The sequence below is a fragment of the Lygodium microphyllum genome, chromosome 1 (genome assembly GCF_053477565.2).
Source record: "Lygodium microphyllum isolate KBCC chromosome 1, Lygodium_microphyllum_v1.1.10, whole genome shotgun sequence".
NCBI lineage: Eukaryota > Viridiplantae > Streptophyta > Polypodiopsida > Schizaeales > Lygodiaceae > Lygodium > Lygodium microphyllum.
Window position 1 is genome coordinate 39,719,908 of NC_141135.1, and position 22,819 is coordinate 39,742,726.

The window sequence follows — 22,819 nt, forward strand, 5'->3', positions numbered from 1 at the left end:
GTCATATCCATTTATGGCGCGTACTTTAAAAGAGAGACGAATTTCGAATAGTAAGCATCAAGGAATAGTCCAAGCTGCTTCAGTTCATAGAACTTGTTCATCTTCTGTGTGCGGTAGGTAGGTGGTAGATATCTCCCTCACACAGCTCTTTTAAGCTTCTCCCAAGTAATTGACCCTTCCGAGATCCCTTGATCTCTGCACCATTGCTTCCACCAAAGTCTTGCTTTGCCAGTAAGCTTCAATTTGGCGAGCATATCTTGGTTAGCGGGTGCAGTATCTGCTGCTTTGAAATAATCTTCCATGGATTAGATCCAGATCTCGGCATTAGTTTGGACGGTCCTTCCCTTACCATCGAATTCTGGTGGCTTGATTTGTTTAAGAAGAAACTTCTTCTCTTGAATTACAACCATACTTGGTGTAGGGGTTAAACTAAGAATCTGCACTTGAGGTTGTGCCTCAGCAATAAGATTCTTTACGTTAAAAACTTGCTAAGTGTTTTTCACATTACATTAACATGCCCAGTTCAACTTTTAGCCAACTGATCTAATCACTTAACTCCTTTATCAACACTTACAGCCAAGACAGATCTTTGATAAGAAAAATCTTATTCATTCATATGGGCATAGCCCTTCTGAGTACATTTATTTAGGAGGGTAGAACAAGTTGATACATTAATTTAGGGAGAATAAGATTGTATTACATTTAGCTATGGAAACTGAGTAATAATATGGGTCATGGATTTTTAGGAATTGATAGGTCATAGGAAGCTTGGGGTACCCTTTCCTTTGATACCCATTCTTCTCATAACATCCCAACACCTTGATTCTATCGGTAGGGATTATTCGAGTCACTTCCTCGTATACATACTTGTTTTGCTTGACCTTTCAACTGCCGACATGTAGGGTTGTGTTTGCGTGAGCCTCAAAAAAGATGAACAGCTTCACGATCTTTAAGTCCTCCATCCACTTGATTCTCTTCAAGTTGGTCCAAAGGTACGCAAGTCTGTGGGCAGATATGTAATAGATTCCTGAATCACCCGTTCATCTCCGTTCCACGTATAGGGGTGAAGGATTGTAGATGCAGTCTAGGATATTCATCATACCTAGCCTTCATCGATAATCTGAAGCACGCATTGCAATCATAAACATAACCTAGAATACCAAGAATTTGTTCCATGCTTCACGACTCTGCATGCCAGCATTGATAGGTAAGTAAGGAAATGTTCTTAACAGCAACATTTGCTCTACTTCTCTCCATTAAGTTTTCTTGTAAATATTAGATTCCGTTGGTTCGCTCTGATACCAACTGTAACATGTCCACCTATCCACTTGTAGGACACGTCTTAGTAGCCCATCGGGAAGAGAGTCTAAAAAGCGCCACCCAACACTCCCACGGAATGTCACGGGGTTTGTGATCTAGGTCTTCCTGAGTCTGCCACGAAGTGGAAGCATTTCAACCGTTCCCGCTTAGGATCTAAATGAATCAGGGTTTCCCTAATGGTCAAGCTCCTCGGAGGTAACTAGCGTCGACCTCTCTGCCCGTAAGGCATAGTCCCATTCCATTTCCCTAAAATAGTATAAATCGGGACTCTAGTTCTAAAGATTTTAGGTCATCATTTACCTTGTTGTTAATTCCTTTGAGAAAATTTCTTAGCCAACCAGGACCACCCTTCCGTAGGATGGACCCATGGCCGCATCCACCACACTTTCCCCACGGTGCTTTAGTTATCTAATTACCTACCACATTTAGTTTGACAAGTAAAAACAGCTTTCTTAATTAGCAAATTAATCACTGGTTGCTTCATGTAACTTAGGCACTGACATAGAAAAACAATGTCAAACAAGTTCCTTTTTAACATTTAATCTTTATTTATCAGTCTTTGGAATATATCATATAATCCAGCTCGAAGGCTTATCCATAATCCGCCCGAAGGCTAATCCATAATCCACCTGAAGGCAATTCCAGCAATCCTCAGGGATCGCTATTCCAAGTTTCCGCCCGTTGACTAGTATGCGGGCCTCGAGATCCCATCTCGAGTCACGTCGGCCTCTTGTGCAGGACCCGAAGGCAAGGGATTTACGGCCAGAGCCCCCCTGGCACCTAAGCGTTCTCTTGCTCCAAGTAGCACCCACGGAGAGACCTCTCGTGATGGGTTCGGTGCATGTACCAAGTGCGGCTAACAACCCCCTTGGATAGGGTCAGGTAGACAGTCGGGGGTAATTGATGTTGCCTCTCCCTCTAGGCTTTCAACCTGAAGCATTAGTTATTTTCCAGCATTAGTTTCTTGAGCAGAGACGAACAAACAGTGCTCCTAAGTGTACAAACACAAGCACTCCAGTGGTCGTTTATACGGCCAATTGCTAAGGTGTAAATCCTTCTCTCCAAATACATCTAGCATTCGAACCGGGATCAATTGCGACTTGGCAAGATCCCAAGGGTTTCTTAAGCTGAGTTGCTTGCTTACCCTCTTCCCTAGGGTTAGGGTTTATACCCTAAATACTTTAGTTTTCCATATATTATGGTCAATAAATCCTGGACAATGCCATTGTCCTCGCTTGATTGGTCAATTGCTTACTAGGCAATTCATAATTTCCCTAACTTGGCAATTCAGCCCAAGGAAGGGTGCTATAGCAAGATGACTACTCATCCTCTAGAACTTTACACTGGTACTTAGAACTCACCAACCTTGTTCTAAGGAGTGGCAATTCTATTTTGATTTAGGCACAAACCATGCGACATTTTAACTTGTTGCACGAGATAAGTGTCGCACCTAACTTCTGGTATTATTTTCTCCCATCACATAGTATTCCTTGGTCAAGAATACCTTTGACCAAGATATAGGGTTTGGGAGTCCTATTGACCCAATCCAACCCTAACCCTACTAGACTGATAATGCTTTGGCCCTAGGGTTCCTAATTTCCTTGTAGAAATCTAGCATTTGGTCATCTGATCACTAGGGTGAGAATCCTAGATCATTCTTGCATGGGCGTTTAGTTAACCCCAACATTCCATGAATGTAGGTAGGACCTTTGGGATTGGAAATATTACATTGGCAACAAACAGGAGTGCAATACTAGGCAGAATTTTATCATGGCTTAATCCTACCTAGCACATTGAGGTGATCGTCATACACTGACTAATCATACCTTTATGATTCTCATATAAAATATTCAACTATACTTGAATTACTTAGTTGATCTAACTAACCCGCGAGTAAAAATAATCTCCACTTTAAAAATGCAAATACTTTCTCCTAAATTTTGTAAGTACTTTCCCCCTAAAAGATGTAAGTAACTGCAAGAGAAGTGGGATGCATTATTTCATGCGAGTACGCAAATTCAAGTCCATAGACCTTTTTGCAACTAAAGGATCTTTAGTGAACTTTTCTTTTCCTTGCCTTATGTGACGTTGATTTACATTTAGAACTATGCTTATAAACCCTACGTTTAATGCATTGAATTCAAGCTTTAATATGAAGATGCATCCTTTCCTAAGTACAAACTTCGATAAAAGAACTCCATGCATGAGCGAATGCCATGAGACCATTATTGATCTAATCCATCCTTTAGCACTTAACCCGACTCGAAATGAACTACCATCGCATGCAATTTGCAAGGTACATAAATCTGTTCCATGCATTGCAACTATTTGGACATCATTTGATGTCCATCTATGATTTCCTTAATCGCGAGACACAACCAAGAATTTAATTACATAAATGCACAACGAGTTATACGTCCTATCCTTTGTGAGGTGCATCAAGATGCCTTTGCACAATTCCGTCTTTTTACTTATGCATCATGCGTTTAGGATTGTAACTTGACCATGGAAGTGCAAGAAATTTCAAATGCACGACATGCAACTGAATCTTCTAAATCGGCGAGCAATAAATTTCCCAATGTGTTTAAACTTGCCTACGAGATTTAAACATGCTTAATGCATTCTTTTCATGCGGGACTATTTAACGGAACCTGGGCATTAGGATTCGGGGTGTTGTCCACTCGCGTATTCGGGGTGGAAGCTCCTATGTGTGCGCCTCATGACTTTTTCTTTGGACCCATCGATGACGTAGGTCATGACTCAACAAATCTTCCTCTTGTCTCCCTTATGCGCTACGAAGCCACTTTTGTTCGATATCTCCTCCTCCACGCAGGACACTAGCCTTGCTAGACACGGTTTTAAAAAGCGTGGAAGGCACGTATAAACAAGGCTTATGAAAGCCTTAATGGAAGCTTCCAAAATAAGCTTCCAAGCTTTTGTTCCACAGAAAATGACGTGGAGAGAGAAAAAGGATGATTGGGAGAATGATGAGGAGGGAGGTGAAGATGACGATGATGATGATTATGATGATGGTGGTGGTAATAATGGAGGCAGCAGCAGCATGGCGATGGCGCTCCTCACGGCGGGAGTAGCTCACGGCGACGAGCAGGCTCCACGATCCCTCCCCTTCCCTCAAGCTTAAGGGGGGGGTAGCCATACACATGGCATGCAGCATGCCTCCTTCCCCCTCATGCACTCCTACTCCGCACCCACTCCTCTCACACTCCCTCTCCCCCACGATGCAACGGCTGAAGGGGAGGGAGTTTTTAATAATGAAAATTTGCACAAATTTATCCATTAACCCTTTTTCTTCCCCCTAAAGGGGTGTTCCTACATGGGCTACACGTTTTAAGCCACGGCCTCTTATGCACAATGCGGGCTGGAGTTTGCTAGTGCATGCAAAGGAAGCACTTAGCCCAAAATTTTATTTATCCATTGCGGGAGATTACTTTAAGTTGCTCTTGCGCAGGATGTGCGAGGTCTAAGATCATTAATATTTCGTGCGAAAATATTACAGGCAACCTAGAATTGCTATTGTTTGATGCTCCATTAGGGCCAAGGATCAGTCTCTTGTATAGGGCAAAGAGAATAGGATATACAAGTGCCACAATTAGTTTTGCACTGCTCTACTAGATCATTGCATACTCTTGATTTTTATGACTCTTCTATATATTATGTTATGGCAATAGATTTTGATGAACCCCTTACTTATGAGGAGGCTATGTGTAGAGATGATAGTTCATATTGGAAGAGGCCTATGTAGTTTGAGTTTGAATCACTAGAAAAGAATCATACTTGGGATTTGGTCTTCTTAACTAATGAAAAATAAGAATTTCCATTCAAGTGGGTGTATAATGTGAAGAGCACCCCTTGTCATCCTAAGCCAATGTATAATGCACGATTGGTTACAAAGGATTTTAAACTGAAGAAGAAAGATGACTTTGATCAGATCTTCTTTTTTGTGGTCAAGATGACAAACGTCTACTTGGTTTTGGCCTTGATTGCAAAGTTTGGATCTAGAATTGTACGAAATGGATGTTAAAATAGATTTTCTACATGGAAATATACATGAGGACATCTATATGTAGTAGCCTAAGGGATTTGTGAAAAAGGACATTGAACATCTCATGTGTAAGTTGAGAAAAAATCTTTATGGACTTAAGTAAACACCTAGCGAATGGTATCATAAGTTTGATGCCTTCATGCATTAATAGTCCTATACTTGTAGTACTATGAATTTGTATCTTTATATAATGAAGGCCTATGATATTAGCCTTATTATTTTTGTACTATATATTGATATGTTGGTTGTTGGAAGTGTTTATGAAGAGGTGGATGCCTTGAAGTCTAATCTAAAGAAGAGCTTTGACATGCAAAACATGGGACATGCTTCTCACATACTTGATATGCACATTACACACAATTGCTCTAAGGGACTCCTCTACTTTTCATAGAAGGGGTACATTCATAGGGTACTTGAGCAACTTCATATGCAGGAGAGTGGTAAGCCCCTTGGCATCCCTTTCCTTCCCATGTGAAGCTTAGTTAGGAATATTGTCCCCAATCAAATGATGAGAGGGTCGAAATGGCCAAGATAATATATGCATCCATAGTGGAGCAACTTGATGTATGCCATGATAACCACTACACTTGACATAGCATTTGTAGTGGAAGTTTTGGATCATTATATGGAGATACTTATCTGCTGACATTCGGATATCGTAAATGATATCATGGGATACCTTAAGGGGTACTGCAAACTTGTGCCTTTGCTATGGTAGCTCGAATACTAGAGTCATAGGCTACACTAACTCATCAAATTATGCAGGACATGCAAATAATAGGAAGTTCACCTCTGGCAATGAATTTTCCTTTTTATTAGAGTTGTTGTTTGTCTAAGTGTAAAGATGCACTTTTTTTCTACTACTACCAAGGCTAAGTACATTGCAACTATTGAGGCTTGCAAGGAGGCCTTATGTTTAGGCCATTTGGTTGCATACCTTAGTATCATCTCTATGACTCCTACCCTGCATTCAAACTCTATTAATGCCATTTTGTTGGCACATAATCTAGTCTTTTATGTGAAGACCAAGCATATTGAGGTCCGTTATCACCTCATATGAGAGATGATTGAGAACATGTAGATAGAGCTTGTCAAGATCTCTATAGACAATAATCCTACTGATTTTCTCATTAAAAGTCTCATAGTGAGATGTTATGTCTTCCTTAGGAAGATGATGGGCATAGGATGAGATACCATCTTTCCTCATCTAGTTATATTCATATATACATTTTGTATTTTCTTCTCCCCACTCCTAGCATATTCACCTTTAAGTGGGAGGTTGTTGGGAGTTAAAGGTTGCATGTACCTAACTGCCTATGCTTATCTTGTACTTAGTAACCAAACATCTATATGCTGTAGATGGCAATCACCCATCACTCTCATGTTTATCCTTTATTATTTACTATAGAATAATAAAGGAAATTTAGGCTAGACCTTATGATTGTTTGAGTTTTCACATACTAGTCTTGCTCTCTTGAGTTCAAACCTCCATAGCCATTGCTTTCTTGCTTCCTCTTGTACTTCTCTCTCACTCTCACTCCTAGTCATCCCTTTCACTAGGTACGTAATATTATTACACTTCTTAAATTTTATAATACTAGCTCAAATGATTATCCTTTTCTCCAAGCGATTGGTACCATAAGTTTCATCTTAGACTTTTATATATTTTTCATTAAGATACAAGTAAAGGTCCTCAAGGAGGAGATGAAAGAAACCATAGTGTTTGGTTATAGAGAGCCCCTATGAGACCTAGATATTAGAGAGAAAATAAAAGTTGATGCAAATACCTTAGAAAAACTTGGCATGGACGATACTCATGTTGGAGCAAAAATTGTCAATGGAGAGAAATCCTCACAATTGAGAAGTTAATTTTCTTCCTTTATGAAGCTAGATAAATTTGTTTCTTTAACAATGCTAGAAAAGTTTTGTACACAAAATATATCATGTTATTAAAGATATTAAACTCCCAAGAGAAATTGAAAAGCTTTGAGAAAATGGATGAGATGGAAAAATATAGAAAGTCTAAGACTTTAATTCATTACTTGCTTTAGGGGGAATGGTCAATAACCAAGGAAGAGTTGTAATGAAAAGGCTATGCAAGCTTCTTCAAGATTCCAAAAATAACATTAAACTCTTCATTTCATACATAGGAGTGTGAATATATAACTTCTATTTTGGGTTTGTGTGCTCCTCAACCTACCAAGAACATCCAATTGACTTAACTAGACTTCTCAAATTGAAAGCTAGATTATAAAAAAATAGATTCGTTATTAGTATTGCATATTTTTTAACCTATCCATACTATTTTGTATAGTACTGACTAGAGAAGTGGATTATCAATAGGAAAAACATATGCTTTATTATATTACATATATTTTAATCTATCCATGCTATTTTGTATACTATTAAATAGAGAAGAGTAGATTCTTAGTAGGGATGTTAGGAAATTGATACTTTTAAATGGTAAGAGGGTCCATTGTAGTTACCACTTATTGTTAAAGTATGGTATTTGTAATATTTCTCTCTTTGCCTCCCCTCCCTCTGCATGAGATAGGGCCTAGGAGAGGGTGGACTTTTAAATAAAAGAAAATTTATGTTAGTAGGAAAATGTGAAAAAAAGAACAAAATGTGTAGGCCACTACCACCTCATCGAGTTCTTGATAACTACACTGATTCTTAAGTGCCATGAAAGTTGGTTCTTAATTCATATGCCAATTGTGTGATCACTACCCATCATCAAAATCCTCACTTTGTGTGATACCTTCTAGGTTTCCATTCCCCCTCACATCAAGCGGTATGACCAAAGGGGAAGCATACGATGCCTATAGTGTCGATGGCCACATAACCTTTAGCTAATGCTTATAAAAGCCTTCAGCAAGCTTAATTTCTTTTACCACTAGTTTGCTGCCAATATCCATGATGACATCAAATAGAAGAACACCTAAATTTTGAAATGTTCAATTAGGAAATCTACAATGAATTGTTTTGTAAGGAATATGGATCAATAATTGCATCAAATATATTTTGGGCATCCACAAGTCATGTAGAGATAGGAAAAAGTAGTTAAGGTAGTTAGAAGTAATTCGATAAATTGGTTATTAAGTTAATTAAGTAGAATGTATCCTCTTGATAGAAAAAATCATGCTCATTATTTATAAGTAAGTTAAAGTTCTTGAATTGCATACCTAACTATTAGAAACCTAGGATAATTAGAATAGAATCACTTTAACCACATCAAAAAATGAAGAAACAAAAGTTAGAAGCTAAAATTTCCTAGAGAAATACTCGCTCTATCATGCCTTGGCTCAAAGAAGCCTAGTAAATCAATCAAGGCATGTCATAAGGCCAATTGTCCAACCTTCAACAAGGGTTTAAATTGAGAAAGATCATAAGAAAAGTTCTATAAAAAGGTAGGAAAACTGATAATAGAGCCAAGAAGAGATCCAATAGAAAAGAGATATATATCCACACCCATGGCATTGTGTGGCATTCATCGGCCTCTTGTGCGGTGTTTGTGTTGGTGGGTATCTACTTAACGTCTAAATATTTGTTCAGTATGGATACCTCTACATCCAGCCCGCACACGGATGTTGCTGCTGACTGGACACGTGTTGGGTTGTCATTCAATTTGAGCAAACCAATTGTGGGGTGACAAGTGACGTCTAGCTAGCACACCTTAAGTAAGGAACAGATTAGGTGGGACCAAGCCCCCCCGACGAGATGGATCGACAGACCGGGCACATTCTGGATCCGGGTTGTTATTACAATAGCACTTGTTGTAGATATTTTCTTGATGCATTTGAGAGATTTGGTTGTACAAATTAGGATCCTAATTGCATCTAATTTACTACAAGATAAAAAGAGTCATTCTAGACCTCCCCTAAGGGTAGCTACAGAATCCTTCATAGAGTGGGTTAATTTTTACTACCTCAGAGAGCTTGGACCAACCCTAATGGCGAGAGGTCCAGACTATAGGAAACCCTTGAGAAGGAGGATGTGAGGGTGCCAAGGGGGGCTATGGTTAGTAAATCCCTTAGGCTCCTAGGAATTGCCCAAACTCTTGCATCACTCAAGATAGACTTCTTGAGTGCCTTGTTACTAGACAAGGGAAAATCTTAGTAGAGATAAGACCTTGGGGCCATTCTTTTGTATGAGTGGTCTTAGAAAATAGGCCAAATGATGTATGTTGCATGATGAGGAGACTTATATCCCATAAGCACAGTGAGGAGAGTGGAGAAGCTAAAAAGCTATAAAGGCATGCACTTGGTTCACTTTTCAATGCAATGCTATTGTACTTTGTACTTCACTGTGAGTCCCTGTCATATTCTTATCAGGATTGTGTTTATGAGTCCAAGCATTCTATCTTGGAACCTAATTCAATCGAGTAACAGTTAGTGTCATTTGCCTATGTTGTCATGGTTCTAGTTACTATGTTCCAACCTCCATAGCTATAGCCATGCTCGAGATCCATGTCCTTCAACATGGTATCAGAGCCAAGTTAGGCATGATGTAGCTCAAATCAGCTCCATTTTTTTCTCTCTCGGCTTTGTTTGACCTCAATCTAGCTAAGGTCAAGTCTATGACCTCATCTCCTACTTCTTCTCATTGCTTACCTTGGCAGCCATAGCCAAGTAGCACCTACCCTATCTAAAGCTCTCATATCTCTCGCTACAGGCTAAATCTCACTAATATTCCTTCTAGACAAGTGTTCCCTTGCTAGTAAATATTCTCTATATTACTGCAAACATCAACAAACCCCTAGCTATAGCTTAGCATTGTCAATTTTCTCAATTTCTTCCCTATGTGTCTGCCATAGCCAGGATGACCCAGTCAACTTGGAGCTTCTAGATCTCATCACATAGGACATATCTTTGAGAAATTTATTCTAGGAAGATATTCCTAAGCTCAAGGTGCCCCTCTCTGTTATCTCATAATAAGACATTGTGCATTCTACAGCTCAGCATTGTCCTTTTTGGAGCTTGTTGTCCCTGTTCATTCGCGTCCTTCCTTCTCCACATGCTATGATCTGGCTCAAATGCATAGGGATTTTGAAGCCCATGTTAGAAAATTTCTTTCCATAATTTTTTTTTTGAAAATGATAAAGTATCCAACTCACACACAGAGCAAAAAACCAAGCTACCCCAGAAACCCTAACTGTAGACTCCATAGCCAAAAACTTGAAAGCTTGGCATCCTTGTTCTTTTCTCATTGCCATCAACAATAGTGATTTTGATCACTTTGACATTACCTCTGAAGTCTATTGTAGATATGGAAGGGCCCAAGGAAGGTCAAAAATTACCTAGCAACATCAAGCCCAATATCAAGATCTTCAAGACATAGTATCAATTGATACTCAATAAGTGTCTCTTGGCACTTGTGTATTTAGCTCACTCATGAACAAGCTATTCACTAATTTTACCTCAACTACTCAAAAAATCATTCTCAACACTTGTAATGATTTAAAGGCCTATTGATAAAAACCATTTGTAAGTCTCAATTTCTTTATAAAAGGATAGACACTACCCGAGTGTTCTCGTGGTAAGTGGTGCGCAGATCGGTTGCAGATAGCTCACGTGATGAATCCCGGAAGGTCCCCAAAAACAAAGTACTCTACTTTTTAGCACAAAAACCCATGTAAAAGCAAGCACGACAAGAGGCAAGAGACAAATTGGGTTCAATCTCCCCCATGCCTTGTGTGAGCGCTTCACAAAGCATGTATTTTATGTATATTTCCAATCTTCATACTCAATAATAGCCCAATTACAAAAAATATGACAAGCTTTTAGCTTTTGAGTTTGCTTTCTACAAAAATAGTAAAATAAAGCTAATGGACGGTGCCCATAGTGTCTGGCATGCCCAATCTCAATGTCCAAATAGAAATAACATATCCAGGCGCATAAGCGCATACAAAATAATAATAAATAATCGATGTCTCAATAGACATAACAAAATATAGGCGTGGCGCCTATCAAAATCTAGTCCAAGAGTCGAAAACCCGCTAGACTCCAATGCTTTCCTCCGCCACTGCTGCTATCTCTACACATCAACTGAAGCATTCACAATCGTTAGTAAAATAATACAATTAAACCGACAAAAGTGAATACCTAGCAGTCTTCAGCTACATAAATAAATCAACTGGTTAGAAATAAATCCTAACATTAATTTATTACGAGTGCGCACTCTAAACTCATAAACGTTTATTAATTTAATATGCATTTTGCGGAATCACCCACTATGGAATCACCCATGTACACACTAAATTAATGAAACGTCCGAAAAGGATAGGTGTCCCCATCAACTTCTTGCACAAAGAATCCTCTTTGCGTATGAGCCCCAGTCATCTAAGTTTACGGAATCAACCATAAAACCTCACGGAATCCACCGTGGCACGGAATCCACCATGGAATATGCCTCCTGGCATCATACCCCCGGGGTGGGATAGCAATTGACCTCAATTGCTATTAGCTCAATGTGGAGCTAACAGAGTGGGGAAAGCATTTAAGTCTCTAGCGTGCATCCATTGTGCTTCCTCTACAGGATGGTTTTTAAATTTCACTAGATATCTAGAATACCTTCGGCCAGTTCTAGTGGTCATGTAGTCAGTGTCTATAATGGCTTCTGGTTCAAGTATTTCAGTCTCTTCTTCTAGTAAAGGTGGGTTTTCATAAACAGGGTGGATAGGTAATTGGCCTCTAAATGGTCTCAATAAACTAATATGAAATGTATTATGAATTTTCCAATGAGATGGTAGTTCTAACTTGAAGGCATTGTCATTAATCTTATGAATAATTCTAAATGGTCCATAGAATCTAGGAGCTAATTTGACAACTAGATGTCTATCTACACTTTGCAGTCTACGCTTTTCTATTCTAAGCCAAACATAATCATCAACTTTGAAATTCATAGCTTGTCTTTTCTTGTTGGCTTGTTTGGTATATGATTGTTGGGCTTTAGCAATCATATCCTTTACCTCATCAAAAATAGTGTTATGCATAATAGCAATATCATCAGCACTCTGTATTCTATTAGACAAAGATGCAACAGGTGTAGATAATCTATATCCATAAATAACTTCAAAAGGTGCTATTTGTGGCTTCTGTTTGTCCATTTGTTTCTGGATGAAATGCAGATGAGAAATCAATCTTTGTGCCTAGATTTGCAAACAGTGTAATCCAAAAATTATTACAAAATCTAGAATCTCGATCTGAAATAATCACTTTTGGCAATCCATGGTTAGTAAAAACAGTTTTAAAAAATAACTGTGCTGCTTGTGATGCTGTTAAAGTTTTCTTACATGCAATGAAATATGCTTGCTTACTAAATCTATCTACAATTGTCCAAATCATATCATGGTTAGATTTAGTATTTGGTAAACCAGTAATGAAATCCATAGATATATGTTCCCAAGGTTTAGATGGAATAGACAAAGGCATTAATAATCCATACTGTTTACCATGATGTCTCTTTATTCTTTGACAAATCAAACATTCAGAAACGAAATTAGATACATCTGCATCCATATGCGGCCAATAAAAATCTTCAGTTAACATGCGTAATGTAGAAATGATACCTCTATGACCTTGATATGGGGGACAATGAATTTCATTCAAAACAAAAGATCGGAATGGAATAGTAACACACAGTCTCTTTTCAAAGAACATGAATCCATCATTATATGACAATGAATCAACAGGAATGAAATTATTTTGAACTAATTTTTGCCAATCAGAATGAAAAGTAATATCCTGGTGATATGTGTCTTTCATAGCAATCAAAGAATCAAAAGATATGATAGAAATGTTATGAATTGCAGGTCTTCTACTCAATGCATCAACAACTACATTTTCTTTTCCAGGTTGGTATTGAATGATAGGATGGAAACTTTGAATGAATGAAGCCCATTTGATATGACGGTCAGAAATTTGGGGTTGGCTAAGTAGATGTCTAATGCTTTGCTGGTCGGTCTTTATCATGAATTCTGAACCCATTAAATAATGCTTCCATTGTTTTAATGCTTGGACAACTGCTAAGAGTTCCTTGTCATAAGTGGAATATTTAAGCTCAGAGGGTTTCAGCTTAGAACTAGAATATGCTATTGGATGGTTGTCTTGCATTAGCACGGCTGCTATTCCTGATCCGCTAGCATCGGTCACAACTAAAAAGAATGGTTTGTTAAAGTCAGGAAATTGTAGAACAGGGGCATTGGTTAATGCACGTTTGAGTAAGTCAAAGGATTTCTGCTGGTTTTCAGTCCATTGATAAACAATACCTTTCTTAAGAAGTTTGGTCAATGGTAAAGCAAGTAATGAGAAATTACGTACAAACTTCCTATAGAAACTAGCAAGACCAAGGAATGAGCGTAATTCATGTACATTTTTAGGAACAGGCCAATGCAATATTGCATCAATTTTCTTAGGATCAACTTTTATTCCTTCTTTTGATACAATATGACCTAGATATTCTATTTCTGTCTTAAAAAATTCACTCTTGTCAAGATTTGCAAACAATTGATTTTCTTTCAGTAATTGAAAAACTAATGATAAATGCTCATAATACTCTTTTTCACTTTGACTGAACACTAAAATATCATCAAAGAAAAAAATCACACAATATTGATATTTTAGAAAAATACGGTTCATCATTCTAGTGAAAGTGGCAGGTGCATTAGTTAATCCGAATGGCATGACTAAGAATTCGTAATGGCCAAACTGTGTCCTGAATGCAGTCTTAAATATATCAGATCTATCTAACCTCACCTGATGATATCCAGACTTAAGGTCAATTTTACTAAATATAGAAGATCCTTGCAGTTTGTCCATAAGGTCATCAACTCTAGGTATAGGATACCTATTCTTTACAATGATCTTGTTTAATGCTCGGTAGTCAATACACATCCGATAAGTATTATTCTTTTTCTTGACTAAGAGCACAGGTGCACCGAATGGAGAACTACTAGGTCGAATTAAGCCTCTATTTAGTAATTCTTCAACTTGACTCTGGATTTCTTTTTGCTCTATTTGATTGTGCCTATATGGTGCTTTGCAAGGTGGTTGTGTGCCAGGTATTAGATCAATCTTATGGTCTTCTGGACGTGATGGTGGTAAACCTGGTGGTAGATTTTTTGCAAAACAGTCCTTAAAATATGCAAGAAATTCCTTATGCCTAGGGTGCATATGATTTTCCTTTGCATGCAATTCATTCACCCAAATGAGATATGATTTAGTATTCTTGCGTAGTGCACGTTTTGCTTGAGTATGTGAAAGCAGTGGAAAAATATGAGATGCATGCATACCATATAATGTAATAGATTTTCCTTGAAAATTAACATTCATTGTGTGCGTAGAATAATCTATGTTTGGATTATGCTGGTGTCTCCATGGCATTCCTAAAATAATGTCACTTGACTGTAATGGGACAACTAAGAAATTTCTTCTTTCAATGTATGGACCAATTTGAATTTCTAAATCTTGAACTTCTTGTGCGCCATTGTACCTAGTGCCTAAAAATGCAGCTTTTATGCGATAATGCGTAGGTACAGTATGCAATTTTAATTCCTTTACCAATTTTGCTGAAATAAAGTCATGGGTACTACCGTCATCATGCAAGATAGTTCTTTCTTTTCCATGCACCATACATTTCATAGTCAACAATGAATGTGAAGTAGGCATACCTGGTAAAGTGTCGGAAGTAGTAGTAGGATCATCCTCATCTTCAGTGAAATCTGGCATATCCTCATGCTCTTCTTCGTCCATGGCCCCAAGGTAGTTGATATGTGCTGGTGGCTTCTTTGAATGACAATTTGCTGCGAGATGCCCTGGCTGGTGACACTTATAGCATACTATTGGCTTAGCTTTGGTCACATTATTTGCAATGGCTGGGAGTCTGGGTACATTTGGAGTTGCTTGTGGAATAGGTTTAGAATTTGAATTGACAGTGGATGGTAATGCAGGTGGTTTAGGCCAATTCTTGCGGAAAGATGGTGATGAGAAACGACCTGGATTAAACTTTCTGAAATTGGAATTGAATTGTTTAGATCCATAATTACCGTTGGCTTGGAATTGCTGTGGTCGTCGATCTCTTCCGCGTAACTTATCTTCAGTGTCGTGAGCTAAGGAGATGGTGTCTTCAAGGGTAGCAGGCTTGAACATGTTTACTTCAGCGTAGTAATGTCCAAGAAGTCCAGACATATACTTCCGCTTATGTGTCGTCTCTGGTACGTCTTCAAGCATGCCTAACTGTAGGAGTGCATTCCAAAAACGCTCTGTATACTGTGGAATAGGCTCACGATCGCGTTGTTGAAGTAAATCCCATTGCTTGATAGCCTTCTCATGAAATTGCGGTGGTAGGAAATTTTGCATGAACTTCTTCTTGAAATCTTCCCATGTAGCAGGACATTCTATGCTCTTGCGGACTACAGTCCACCAAAGTGATGCTCTGTCTATCAGATGATTAGTAACACACTTGATTTTATCTTTTTCGGGATAAGTTTCCTCATGGAAATAGTCATCAAACTGGCTAATGAATGATAAAACAGTCTTTCCTTCTCTTATGCCATTGAAAGTGCGGAACTTGAAACTTCGTTTACTTATCTTGGATTCCTTGCGAATGGTTTGTGCTTCAAGAGTGGCGTCGATGGTACGGCGAATCAAATCTTCAGCTTGGGGTTCTTCTTTATCAGTGGACGCTCCTTGTAGCTTTGTCAATTGCGCTTGCAAGGCTTGCCTAGCTCTTCGCTCTTCTTCTAATTGCAGCATGATAAGATCCAGCTTTTGTTCCATGGTAGGCTCGGGTAGGTCGTCTTCAGCCATAGGATCATCCATATGTGGGGTAGTTATCCTGTAAAACTCAACAAACCTTTCTCACTCAAAATCAGTTAGCGGGATGAGCGTAGCTCAAATTTGGGGTTATAAGGCTATGTATTTTTGGGTATTTCTTCTTCAATTTTCAGAAATTCTGCAATATTTCTATCTCTGTTTGCTGAAAGTACTTCAACGAACTTGTAGATAGGTAGAACAACTTGCTGCAAACAACTTTCCAGTTCAGAGTTTTTGCATACGAACAAGTCTTCTATGAGTTTTAAGCACTAGTCAGTTCTGATTTAGTCTGACTTGCAAAGTTGCAGACTTAGCAGACTTGCAGAGTTGTTGACTTGCTGGACTTAGGCCGACTTGCAGAACTTGCAGTACTTGATTCCAATTGACTTGCTGAACTTGAGTTTTGATGCGCAGGACCCGGAGTTTACAGACTTGTTTGCCCTGTGTGACTGGAGTGATTTGGCTTAACTTAAAGAAGTTAAGCTTAATAGCTTAATGGCAGGCCGTCATCGATTTTGTGAGGGGGGGGCCGTTTTTCGTGACGGCGCGAAAAACGCGGGCATCCTCTGATAGCACGATGATAAATTTTGGAAGCTTAAAAGCTTCTTAAGCTTCTTCTAAGCTTAACTTAAGCTTAACTTATGAGAGATGAAAGATATTAATTTTGTTTTCTCACTGTTTCTTCACGACTTGTATGTGAGGATGTAGGAGTGGTCCTCCGCCTGAAGAGCCTGGTCCTTCGCGATCTGACAGTGGAAACAGGGGTTCTTGATCGCCAGAAGTCTGCCTGTATCGACGGTTCGCGATGAGATTGACTGTAGAGGCCGTTTGTTCCTGGAGCTCCGCCTTCGCCCGAGATTGGTAGCGATTGGAAGCTCTTGATCTCTGCTCCGCTCTGATACCACTGGTGCGCAGATCGGTCGCAGATAGCTCACGTGATGAATCCCGGAAGGTCCCCAAAAACAAAGTACTCTACTTTTTAGCACAAAAACCCATGTAAAAGCAAGCACGACAAGAGGCAAGAGACAAATTGGGTTCAATCTTCCCCATGCCTTGTGTGAGCGCTTCACAAAGCATGTATTTTATGTATATTTCCAATCTTCATGCTCAATAATAGCCCAATTACAAAAATATGACAAGCTTTTAGCTTTTGAGTTTGCTTTCTACAAAAATAGTAAAATAAAGCTAATGGACGGTGCCCATAGTGTCTGGCACGCCCAATCTCAATGTCCAAATAGAAATAACATATCCAGGCGTATAAGCGCATACAAAATAATAATAAATAATCGATGTCTCAATAGACATAACAAAATATAGGCGTGGCGCCTATCAAAATCTAGTCCAAGAGTCGAAAACCCGCTAGACTCCAATGCTTTCCTCCGCCACTGCTGCTATCTCTACACATCAACTGAAGCATTCACAATCGTTAGTAAAATAATACAATTAAACCGACAAAAGTGAATACCTAGCAGCCTTCAGCTACATAAATAAATCAACTGGTTAGAAATAAATCCTAACCTTAATTTATTACGAGTGCGCACTCTAAACTCATAAACGTTTATTAATTTAATATCCATTTTGCGGAATCACCCGCTATGGAATCACCCATGTACACACTAAATTAATGAAACGCCCGAAAAGGATAGGCGTCCCCATCAACTTCTCGCACAAAGAATCCTCTTTGCGTATGAGCCCCGGTCATCTAAGTTTACGGAATCCACCGTAAAACCTCACGGAATCCACCGTGCAATATGCCTCCTGGCATCAGTAAGGCCTCCTTCTAAGATGACTGAACTAGAGCAGATAGAAAAGTTTAATAGTGAAGGCTTTCACACCTAGAAGCAAAAAACCATATACCATCTCGTGAGGAAAGACCTATGGGATCTCTTTGAGGAAGATGATGTAGATGACAAGAAAGAAGATGCTAAAGAGCAAGATGCTATAGAAGACCAGCCTAAAACAAAGGCACGGAAGAAGATGAACAACAAAGCTCTAGGTATTATTACATGGGGTCTATCAGATGATGTATTACACCACATCTTTGGCATCAGGGATGCAAAGAAAGCATGTGAAGAACTTGACAGGATTTTTGGTATACAAGCAAAGAACTCAAAGGTAAAATTACTTATGTAGTTTTATAAGTTGGATGTAAAGGACAGTTTCTCTATGACTGTACACATCAATATATTCAAGAGCCTTAAAGCTTAGCTAGCAACTCTGCAAAAGAACATTAATGAGGATGAGGCAATAGCAGTACTACTTGCCAATGTTAATCATGAACCATATGAGAACCTTGTTTCAACACTAAATAATGTTCCCAATCTCTCACTCAAAGACGTTGAGCACTCACTGCTTGATGGATAAAGAAAATTTAAAAGAAAGGATGTAAAAGAAACCAGCTCAAGGGATAACCTCTTGTACACCAAGGGTACTTATGTAGCAAAAGGACTGGTTGAGGATTCACCACCAACAACAACAAGGATCAAATTATTTGTCATTACTGTGGCAAGACTGGCCATGTAGCCAATGAATATTTCCACAAGAAGAGAGCACAATAGGTGCAAGATGATCACCATCAAGGTCAATTTATGAATGAATGAGAAGAAGAAGAAGATGCTTCCACCACCATCAAAAACTTTCATAGATTATTCTAAAAAAAATTCATTTTATTTTTTCCATAGTGGATGCTTTATTTCCCTTAGTGGATTTGTACTGAAAAAAACCCTTGCCAAAAATGTAAAATTTCAAGCTTAACTTGACTAGGCTTCCCATGAGCTAGTCTCTTGGGCCATGTCATCATGTAAGGGGGGCAAAGGCTAGCAAGTGTAGGAATTCATCATTTGAGGGGGGGTGTTTGAAAATAGGTCAAATGATGTATGCTCCATGATGAGGAGACTTGTATCCCATAAGCACAATGAGGAGAGTGTAGAAGCTAGAAAGCTATAAAGGCATGTACTTGGTTCACTTTTCAATGCAATGCTATTGTACTTTGTACTTCACTATGAGTCCCTTTCATATCCTACTTGGGATTGTGTTTATGAGTCCAAGCATTCTATCTTGGAACCTAATTCAACCGAGTAATAGTTAGTGTCATTTGCCTATGTTGTCATGGTTCTAGTTACTATGTTCCAACCTCCATAGCTACAGCCATGCTCGAGATCCATGTCCTTCAACAAGTGGAAGGTGGACACTTATATAATAATCTTTATAATAAATAAAGTTTTATTCCAATGGGCTATTTTCCTTGTTTGTATGTAATGGCTTAAGTTATATCAAGGAACATTGTGACTTAAAAGACTAATTAAAGAAGTTGATTTTATTTGTTCAAACATAAATGTGTTAGGTAATTATTTAGCTTAAGTTGTCCAATCGAGGGAAGCACAAGGGTGATATTTTTGATAAATCTCTCCTAAGGCAAGGTGGTCTTCATAAGTTGAGAGATTTTTGATAATTCAATGTGTTATATCAGGTAACATTGGTCAAGTAGCACTATAAGGATATGAGGCTAAAGCGACGGCCAATAGCGACAAGAAATAGTGGTGTCGCTATTTGCATCGCAAATGCGACAACTATTAGCGACTCAAATAGGACAGTACCCAGATGAAAAAAACATGGGCCAAAACCCGAGCGCGTCATTTTTTGCGCATTCACGAAAGAGAGAGCAAAAGGGAGAGCGAGCATCTTGCTGAGAGGGAGAGAAAGAGAGAAAGAGGGAGAAAGAAGGCTTCTCACCGCCATCGCCGCTACCATTCGAAAGAAGAGGAGAAGCTGTACGGAGGGCGAAGAGGAGCCGCCGTCATGAAGAGGAGCTACCAAACCCTTCTTCAAGCCTTTACAGTGAGTGCATTATCCATTCTTGCTTTGCTTTTGTGTTTTCTCTCTCTCTTTTACTTGTTTTTGGTATAATTCGTGTGTATTGAGAGAGGGAGAGGAAATGAGAGAGAAAGAGAGGAGAGGGAGAGGGAGAGGGGGAGGGAGAGAAAATAAGAGAGGGAGAGGGAGTTTTATCTCTCTCTTTTACTTGTTTTTTGTATAATTCGTGTGTATTGAGAGAGGGAGAGGAAATGAGAGAGGGAGAGGGAGAGGGAGAGGGAGGGAGGGAGAGGGAATTTTCTCTCTCTCTTTTACTTGTTTTTGGTATAATTCATGTGTATTGAGAGAGGGAGAGGAAATGAGAGAGAAAGAGAGGGAGAGGGAGAGGGAGGGAGAGAAAATGAGTGAGGGAGGAAATGGGAGAGGAAGGGAGAGGAAATGAGAGAAGGAGAGGGAGAGGGAGAGGGAGAGGGAGAGGGAGAGGGAGAGGGAGAGGGAGGGAGAGAGAAAGAGGGGGGAGGGAGAGGGAGACATTAAACATAATATGGAAATGGGAGAGGGAGAGGAAATGAGAGAGGGAGAGGGAGAGAGAGGGAGACGTTAAACATAATAGGGAAATGAGAGAGGGAGAGGGAGAGGGAGGGAGAGGGAAACATTGAAAGAGAGAAAGAGAGGGAGAGGGAGGGAGAGAGAAAGAGAGGGCGAGGGAGAGGAAAAGAGAGAAAAAACATTAAAAATAATAGGGAAAGAGAGAAAGAGAGGGAGAGCGTGAGGGAGGGAGAAGAAATGAGAGAGGGAGAGAAAGAGCGAAAAAGGAAATGAGAGAGGGAGAGGAGAGAGAAAAAATGAGAGAAGGACATGAGAGAAAAGATGTTAAACATAATAGGGAAAAAGAGAAAGAGAGGGTGAGGGTGAGGGAGGGAGAGGAAATGAGAGAGGGAGAGGAAGAGAGAAAAGGAAATGAGAGAGGGAAAGGAGAGAGGAAAAGAGAGAAAAAACATTAAACATAATAGGGGAAGAGAGAAAGAGAGGGTGAGGGTGAGAGACGGAGAAGAAATGAGAGGGAGAGGAAGAGAGCAAAAGGAAATGAGAGAAGGAGAGGAGAGAGAAAAAAATGAGAGAATGAGAGGAGAGAGAAAAAGAGAGAAAATATGTTAAACATAATAGAGAAAGAGAGAAAGAGAGGGTGAGGGTGAGGGTGAGGGAACAAGAGAGGGAGAGGAAGAGAGAAAAGGAAATGAGAGAGAGAAAAGGAGAGAAAAAACATTAAACCTAATAGGGAAATAGAGAAAGAGAGGGTGAGGGTGAGGGAGGGAGAGGAAATAAGAGAGGGAGAGAAAGAGGGAAAATGAAATGAGAAAGGGAGAGGAGAGAGAAAAAATTGAGAGAGGGAGAGGAGAGAGAAAAATATAGAAAAAACATTAAACCTAATAGGGAAAGAGAGAAAGAGAGGGAGAGGGTGAGGGAGGGAGAGGAAATGAGAGAGGGAGAGAAAGAGAGAAAAAAATGAAAGAGAGAAAAAAAATGAGAGAGGGAGAGGAGAGAGAAAAAGAGAGAAAAAACATTAAACCTGATAGGGAAAGAGAGAAAGAGAGGGTGAGGGTGAGGGAGCGTATATGAGAGAGGGAGAGAAAGAGAGAAAAGGAAATGAGAGAGTGTGAGGAGAGAGAAAAAACCCATATACCTAATAGGGAAAGAGAGAAAGAGGGGGTGAGGGTGAGGGAGGGAGAGGAAACGAGAGAGGGAGAGAAAGAGAGAAAATGAAATGAGAGAGGGGGAGGAGAGAGAAAAAAATGAGAGAGGGAGAGGAGAGAGAAAAAGAGAGAAAAAACATTAAACCTAATAGGAAAACAGACAAAGAGAGGGAGAGGGTGAGGCAGGGAGAGGAAATAAGAGAGGGAGAGGAAGAGAGAAAAGGAAATATGTGTCAAAGCATGTATGCATTGGATCTAATGTCTTGGAGCTGAGATTTTTTGCTCAGAACACTCAAATCTGAAAGCCATTGACAGGCTGGAAATTGTCATTACATAGTGGACAACAAGCATCACTTTCCGCTGAAGCATTACATGCTACCTTGGGCACCCGTCATCTACATGAGGTGACATATGTATGCTGAGTTCTTAGAGGATCAAAGAGAACTTTGGATATTACTGAATGTTGAAGTTTTGGAGCTGAAGCAAATGCAAGTTCATCTTCTTGGCTGAATATAGACTGTAAATGTAATGTATGACTTGGCTCATTGAAGGTAGGAAGCCTAGAGTTACCCACATAGTCATGTTTTGACTCTGTCACACTGGAGCAAATGTATGACATGATTTGAAGACATTTTGGAGCTGCTTAAAGCTTGTTATGCTGATTTTTGGTTGACTGCAACCTGCAACCAAATTAGTTGACACTTGTACTTGCTGGTTATGCATTGTTTTGTGCTTCTATGCCTATATATGGCTTGACACATGTACTAGCAGCTATCTGGGAAGTTTTGGGACATGTATGACATGTATGCATGTTGTTTTTGGACTTGAAATTGTTGCTGGTTATACGCAGTCTACAGTTTTCAGACTGCATCTTTGGTCCTTGGCAGTGAGATTGCAGGAGTTTAAACTGAAGCAAATACATAGCATATGTATTGACTATTTTGCCTATGGGTTAGACCATTTGTTTTGGGACTTTTTTTTGGTTATCAGTGGGCTGAAATACCCTAGTTTTTAAATGCAATTAGTTGTAGAAAACTATCATAAATTGTTGTGGACTGAACTTGATCAGTCATACTTATTGGTTTGCAGGTAGTTAAACATCTGACAGACAGTCT